Source organism: Notolepis coatsorum, assembly GCF_963971535.1.
Source record: "Notolepis coatsorum genome assembly, chromosome: 1".
NCBI lineage: Eukaryota > Metazoa > Chordata > Actinopteri > Aulopiformes > Paralepididae > Notolepis > Notolepis coatsorum.
This window is the reverse complement of record NC_140165.1, coordinates 75,285,139-75,293,280: the sequence shown is the minus strand read 5'-3', so window position 1 is coordinate 75,293,280 and position 8,142 is coordinate 75,285,139.

Below are 8,142 nucleotides of genomic sequence, written 5' to 3'. Positions count from 1 at the left end.
GAGAGTATCTTGCCAAAAAGATAATTTCCCCTTATTCAAAACAAAAACATTGTCACAAAACTCTTAGCGAAAACAGATTAACAGCAAGAACACGTGACTGCAAACTGCACAGCGCTTGGAATCTCCCCGCAGAGGAAAAGCTCAAGGCTATTCCCTCAGACGCCGGGAGATAGCTAAAACAAAACAAAACTACAATTTTCAGACTCTTCACAAAGAATGAAACATAACTCAAGTTTACCATTGCAATGTACAGCATATTCAAAAACATCTCCAACTGAATCAAGTTCATTACATCATTACCTAATATCTCTTAGGATGATACTGTAATATCTGTATGTATTGTGGTTCAAACTTGCCTCATTTATTATCCGTGACGAATCCCGGAACGGTCTCTCCTCCTTCCCCCGGCCGATGGTCCAAACACCCCCCTCCGCAGTCCATGTATGCCGTGGCTTGGTCCCGATGATCCTCCCCTCCGATGCAAGGAGCCTGTCCGGTGAATGGCTTAGACCTGCTGGAAACTGTCTCTAAGATCTTTATCTCTGGACCATTCATAATATCAGGCCGGCCGTCAGTTGATGTCCTTAGCGTCCCATCAGCTGGGTGTACGCTCTCACCAGCCGATAGGCCTAGTTCTGCAGTAGACCAGTTCTGCAGTAGACTGGGACAGCTTACTCTCCCCGTAACTCTCCCCGTAATCAGCTGTAGTCGGTTCCCCCGTCAGGTACACGGTTGTGCCCCTGATAGAACAGGTCTGCTGGAAACCGTCTCACAGATCTTTGTCTCGGCTGATGGTCACAGAGAACTGTCCAGTGTCATAGCTGTAACTGCAGAGCAGAACCCCGGTTCAGTAGAATAGCTGTAACTGCAGAGCAGAACCCCGGTTCAGTAGAATAGCTGTAACTGCAGAGCAGAACCCTGGTTCAGTAGAATAGCTGGGCCAGCACTCAACAGCGGTCCTCTGCGCGTCCTCTTCTTGGGCAGAGACGGGGTGCCTGGACCGCTCAGGAGACTGAAGAGAGACACGCTCAGCGAGAGACTTCACCAAAGGAAAAAGAGAAAAAGAAATAACAATAAAAAACTGTTCGGTAACATTTTACATTAAAAGCAATACATAGACTCTGTGTTTAACTGTAACCTAAACAAACACGCGCACGCCTGTGTCAGACGTATAAGATTAAAGAGAGAGAGAGAAAAAAAAGAAAAAAAAAAAGTAATGTATTCCGAAGCTGGACGAAGGTCATTCCATTACACTGTCACTCAGGTTTAGAGTGTTGTAGTTCTCACATCCTTACCAGAGGACAGGTCTAAGACTGAACTGAACTTAAGGGGAGACACTGCAGGTGAACTAATATATATCACAATGAAACTTCCCCAGTTGACTACTTATATTAAGACAATACTTTTTTTGTATTACAATTGTATGTTCAAATATGCAAATGAGGCCTGATCTACTTAAATATGCACTAATTTGCATATAATTCCAGGACAGAAATCTGAACAGTGGATAAAGCCATTTTCAAAATTATAGCTTCATTTTGTTGACATATTAGAGCAGGGTATGAATGCGATATCAACAAACCCCTCTGCAAATACCTTCAGAACATAGATATGAATAGAACTGGAAGGTTTGGTGTATGTGACTCTTAAAACTCATTTTTGGGAAAACGCCTTCAAAGTTCCGTATTGTAAAATGCCATACTTTTTTTTTTTTAAACAGATATTTACAAACACAATACCTAACCAAACCATTAGTAATAGACAACCTAAACACATGCCTGATAACTTAATAATAATGATGTTACTGAACTGAACAGAACTACACACAGGCTACAAACAGTGTAGTACAGTGTAGTACCCCCTAATAGGCAAAAAATATTTGAATAGATATCACTATGAAACTTTCCCAATTTGTTATGTACATATAGACTAAGAAAAAATATATTGACGTTTTATTGTAACTAGTTCCATAGAAGACATGTTTAGGAAGCAAAATATAACAAAATCTCAAAATCAACAAAAAATAAAAATAAAAGTATATTCGACTATTCACCTGGGGTGTCTCGCCTTAAACAGACGAACTCTGCAAGAAATCTTTATCTTTCCAACTCTAAGGCAAGTGTTTGACTGCTTGACCAAACAACTCAAAACACCCACAAACGCTAAAGCACAATTTTAAAACATACTGAAAGAATATATGACTCCAAAACAAAGAACTTGAACTCCACATAAGAGTTCTAAAATGTAGCGATCTTGAACACAGCCCCTGGTAAGTCAGAAACAGCTTAGGTTGACGCCCTGGAATCAGCTTAACTCTATTAAGAACGGTCCTGGCATTATACCTGATTCTACATGACTCAGTAGGTGAAAAGTATGTGCAGTACTATGAATCTACTCAAAGACCCAGTAGTGGCATAGCAACTACAGGGCTCAAAGAGTGTGTGCCCAGAAAATGCACTAATGCCAGCTTGTACAACTGTGTGTGTGAGAGTGTGAGATTGAAAAGTCTTTCTCTGGTCTGCATCCCCTTAACAATCGTGTGTATTGAGCCCTACTGTATTGCACCCATTCTGCAATCTGTTAATAAAGTTTCCAATCCATTAAAGGTCATGTTAAAGTGGTATGTGGTTATGTTGCTCTGATAATATCGTCTTGCAGTTGGCAACCTTCATACATTTTTCCCATGTTTTTTCAATCTTTTTCTTCAAAGTAACTATAGTAACTCAACAGAGGATATGGAGAAAATGGGAGGAGGACTATGTGTTCAACACTCAAAACGTATTTAAAGATAAGATCATATAGATGACATCATTATGTGGTGGAAAACCACTATTGATGAATTGAAAGCATTTCATAGTTATTTGAACAACACTAACCCAAATATAAACCTGTCTCTAGATTTTAGTCCTGATAAGATCCATTTTCTGGACTTAGAAATCACTAAAGATTTGAATGGTGACCTACATACGTCATTGTACAGGAAGTTAACGCATAAAAATACTATTTTACATGCAGAGAGCTTCCATACCTCTACTTTGATCAATAATGTTCCCTACGGCCAATTTAAAAGAGTACGTAGAATCTGTGACAGTGAGGCTGTTTTTAGAGAAAAGAGCGGAGAAATGTATGATCGCTTTAGAGAACGTGGCTATACACATAATACTCTTAAAACAGCTATATCTGAAGCCGCTACTGTAGAACGCGACTCCCACTTAAAAAGAAAGACACTATTAATTTACCAGGGACAATGCACATTAATAAACATTTTCAGTTTCCACATAAATGTACTTTGCCAGTTCATTTTCATCCCTAGTCTCTGCCTCACATGCTTGTCTTTTCTGGTGTGAAGGAAACGCACACGAACAGATACCATAGAAATGTGACCATTAATTTGCTACTGTCTGTTTTAGTAAACTTTAGAGCATATTGCTTTATATTAGTTTATAAACCAAAATATACATTGTAAAACTCTCTGATTCCCCCCCCCCCCCCCTTTTTGATTCTAATCATCTCAGAATCATAAATCATTATTTGGTTTCTCAATTAATTATACCCAAAAAATAGGCCCCCTGATGAGAGCAGACGGATAACACACGTGCGATAGAGCTCCTGGTCAAATGAGCGAAAAAACTGATAAAAAAAGACCCGAAAAGTAATTAAAAAGGAAAATGCTCACGAGAAGTAAGGAAGAGACAACGATTGTGAAGGAAATAGAAATGGAGAACATACGAGAAGGAGAGAATCTGAAGAAACAGAATCCCCAAAGCGAAGCCGAGAAAAGCCAGGCGGAAGAAGGGGGAGGTACCGCTGAGGCAGACACGGGAATGCCAGGATGGGCCATGATCATGCAGGCCGGGATACTGGAGAACATAACAGCGACGATAAAACTGAACACGGACACGATAAGGAATGATATTGGGAAGCTACGGGAGGAATTGAGGAAGGAACAGGAGGACTTCAGAGGTGAAATGAATACAGAAATCAAAAGGGTGGAGGAGAAGATGGCGGAACAGGACAGAAACGTGACCGAGTTACAGACTAGGACGGCACACGCGGAGGAATGGAACACGGAGATACACGAGGTATTAACATGTGTGATTCAGAAACAAGAACAGATGGAGACAAAGATGTCGGACATGGAGGGGAGGTCACGGAGAAATAACATCAGAATATGGGGACTGAAAGAAGGAGTCGAAGGGGAATCGGTGACCCTATATGTGGAAAAGCTTATCAAAGAACAACTGAAGGAAACGGGACTGGAAAAAATGGAGATACAGAGGGCCCACAGGGCGTTGGCTCCGAGACCACAACCGGACAGACCTCCGAGGGCGGTGATTATTAACTTTCTGAGATTCGAGGTTAAGGAATTGGTACTCAGAACCGCGTGGACCAAGAAGATTGAAATCGAAGGGAAAAGACTATCATTTGATCACGACTACTCGACAGCGGTAGCGATAACACGCAGGTCCTACGCGGGACTGAAGAAAACCCTGAAAGAAAACGGAATGAGATTCCAGTCACCCATGACCTCGCTAAGGATTCACTGGGAGGAAGGGGCGGCGATGTACGCGACGGCACGAGAAGCGGAGCGAGAGATGAGACGGCGAGGGATGCGGATGACAGAGGACGGAGAAGGAAGGAGGCGGGAGGAACAGACGCGGAGCTTGCAGCAGAGATTGGAGGGAGCCCGCAGGTGGATCAGAGTGGGAGACCGAAACCGGAGGGAGGAGAGAGGAGAAGGCGGAGGTGAAACGTGACGGAGCGAGGACGGAGACGGATGAGGAGGCCAGACGGAGAGGAGGCGGGAGGAGGCGAACGGATGAGTACACGCACAAGAGATTGAAAAAACTATTCAAATAGAGACAAAGTATAGAAACTGAAATAACATATGCATAAGCACACATTCCCAGGTAGAGGCAGGATATAGAAATGAACGTAACGTATACATGGACACATAATACACAAGCTGATGGAGGAAATAAATGGAAATATAACTAGGTTTGATAGGCGAGACACAGAACATACTGAAACAGATACATAGACACACGCTGTGAGTAACACAGTTGGGAGGGATTAAGGGGATAAATGGACATCACATAGAAAATAGAGGAGAGGAAAAGAAAGTAATAAGGGGTACACGGGAGACACCGCACACGGATATGGGAGGAAGGAGGGACAATGAAACATATGAGTCACATTGAGAGGGACCAAGAAAAGAGGGTCTTTGATCAAAAGGAAGGACAGAGCGCTTTTGACCAGGAGCTCGAAAGCAAAAAAAAAAAAACAGTAAGAAAGCTGGACAAATATGACGAGCGATTGGGGGCAAGGGTTTCAAACCCCCAAGCCGTCAGGAGGGGGCCCCTCGCTAGGAGGGCAATTACCCCTCACCCACCAGCAGGGGACAGGGGGGGACACAGGGACCCCCCGAACGCCTTGGGAGCACTTTATGTAAAGTTTATGTTTTTTATTTATGTTAATCATTATATGTATTCGGTGAAGAGAGCGGAGGCTCCAACCGGAGGGGGGAATGAGTGTGACATGGGGGGGACTGACAGACGAAAGAAGAAGAAAGATGACAAGGGTTAAAGGTATAAAAATGATGTCGTTAAACGTTAATGGAATGAATAATGCGATAAAAAGGGGCAAAGTGATGTTGAAATGTAAAAAAAGTGAGATGGAAGTGATTTTTCTGCAGGAGACACATTTGGTAGCACAGGGTCATGAGAAACTGAAGAGATTTGGATATGAAAATGCATACTATAGTTCCTTTGAACAAAACCCGAGGAGAGGAGTAATCACGTTAATCAAAAACACAGTCAAATTTGAATTGATCAAGGAAGTAAGAGACAAGGAGGGAAGGTTTGTTCTGGTGAAGGGGAAAATGGAGGGCCAAATGGTTACGTTAGTAAATGTTTATGCACCCCCAGAGAGTGAGAGGGATTTATATGAGACCATTTTTGACATGATAGTGATGGAACTAGAAGGGATATTGATATGTACGGGAGATTTTAACGTAATACTGAATCACGACCTAGACACCACGAGTACTAGAAAAGGACGGGCGCCCATCAGTAGATATATGAATATTCAGATGACGGAAATGGGAATTACAGACGTTTGGAGGGGGATGCACGCCATGGACAGGGAATACACACATTACTCACACCCACACGTGACATATGCGAGAATAGACTACTTTTTGATGACGACGGGGGACAGTTACAGGGCACGGGAGAGCAGTATAGGAGTGGCGGACATATCGGATCACAGTGCCATATATCTGACAGTAGATCTAGAAGGGAGACGGAGGAACACGATTTGGAGACTAAATGTAGGAATATTAAATAACAAGGGGGTGGTGAGTCAGATCAAGGAGGAGATAGCCAGATATAAGGAAGAAAATGACAACGGGGCGTTAGACCCGAACATTCTATGGGACACACTGAAGGTAGTGATAAGGGGGAAATTGATGGAAAAAACAGCAATGCTGAAGAAGGCCAGAACGGAGACATATCACAATCTGATAGGGAAGCTGAAGAAGCTAGAGGGGAGACACCAGATATCAAAAGAACAGGAAACGCTCGGAGAAATCAAAGAAGTAAAGGCCAGGATAAATAGGGAATTATTGACGGAAATAGAAAAGAAAGCGAGGTTCATGAAACAAACGTACTATGAAGGGGGACCAAAAGCGACCAGACTGTTGGCTAGGAGAATTAGAACGCAACAGAAGTTGAACACGATACACACAATAAGGGATACAAAGACTAATGAAATATTGAGGGACCCAGCTGAAATAGAGAGGACATTTAGAGAATACTATGAGAAATTATACACACAGCCAAAAGCAGCGGGAGAAGAGGAAATAGAAACATATCTGGAGAAGCTAGAGTTACCATCGATAGGGAAAGAACAGAATGAAGAATTAAATAAAATAATTACGGAACAAGAACTGGAAGATGCAATTAGTAGAGCTAAAAACAACAAGTCTCCGGGGAGCGACGGATTCCCATCGGAATTCTACAAGACATTTAGAACTGAATTAGCACCCATGTTAGGGGCGGCGTTCAGACACACGATGGAAGAGGGGAAAATGCCCCCCTCGTGGAAGGAAGCCATAATCACCACGATACCGAAGGAAGGGAAGGATAGGGAATTATGTAGTAGTTTCAGACCTGTGTCCATACTTAACGTAGATTACAAGATGTATACATCGATAATATCAAAAAGATTTGAGACGTTTATGCCAGACATTATAGATGAAGATCAAACTGGATTTATTAAAGGGAGACAGACACAGGACAACGTGAGAAAGACATTACACATAGTAGAGGAGATACAAAAACAAGGGGGTAGCGCGGTACTGATTAGCCTAGATGCAGAAAAAGCGTTCGACAGTGTGAGCTGGACATTTTTATATAAAACATTGATGAGGTTCGGACTGAACGGGAGGGCGATGAAGATGATCAAGGCGCTATATCAAGAACCGACAGCGAGGGTTAAGGTGAATGGCAGCTTGACGGATAGAATCAGATTAGAGAGGGCTACCAGACAGGGATGTTGTCTCTCACCGACGCTCTTCGCCGTTTTCATAGAACCACTGGCACAACTGATCAGACAGACCGAGGACATCAAGGGAGTAAGGATAAAGGGAACGGAATATAAACTAGGCCTATTTGCAGAAGACGTGATAGTATACATGAGGCAACCAGAAAATAGCTTCCCGGCACTGATGGATCTACTGAAGGAATATGGCCACTACTCAGGATACAAACTAAACGTGACAAAGACACAGACCTTAGCATGGAACTATTCTCCAACGACGGAAATTAGAGAAAAGTACGGGATAAGATGGGACATGGACAAGATTAAATACTTAGGGGTGAACATCACGAGAGGGGTGGAGAAACTGTTTGAGGCGAATTATACACAGATAAATCAGAACATCAAGAGAGACCTAGAGAGATGGACAGTAATGCCCTTGGACTTCAATTCAAGAATAGAGGTCATTAAAATGAACATACTATCAAGGTTACTGTACCTATTCCAGTCACTACCGATACAAATACCACAGAATCAATTCAGGGAGTGGGACAGACTGATATCGAGGTTCATATGGGCGGGGAGAAGACCACGGGTCAGATA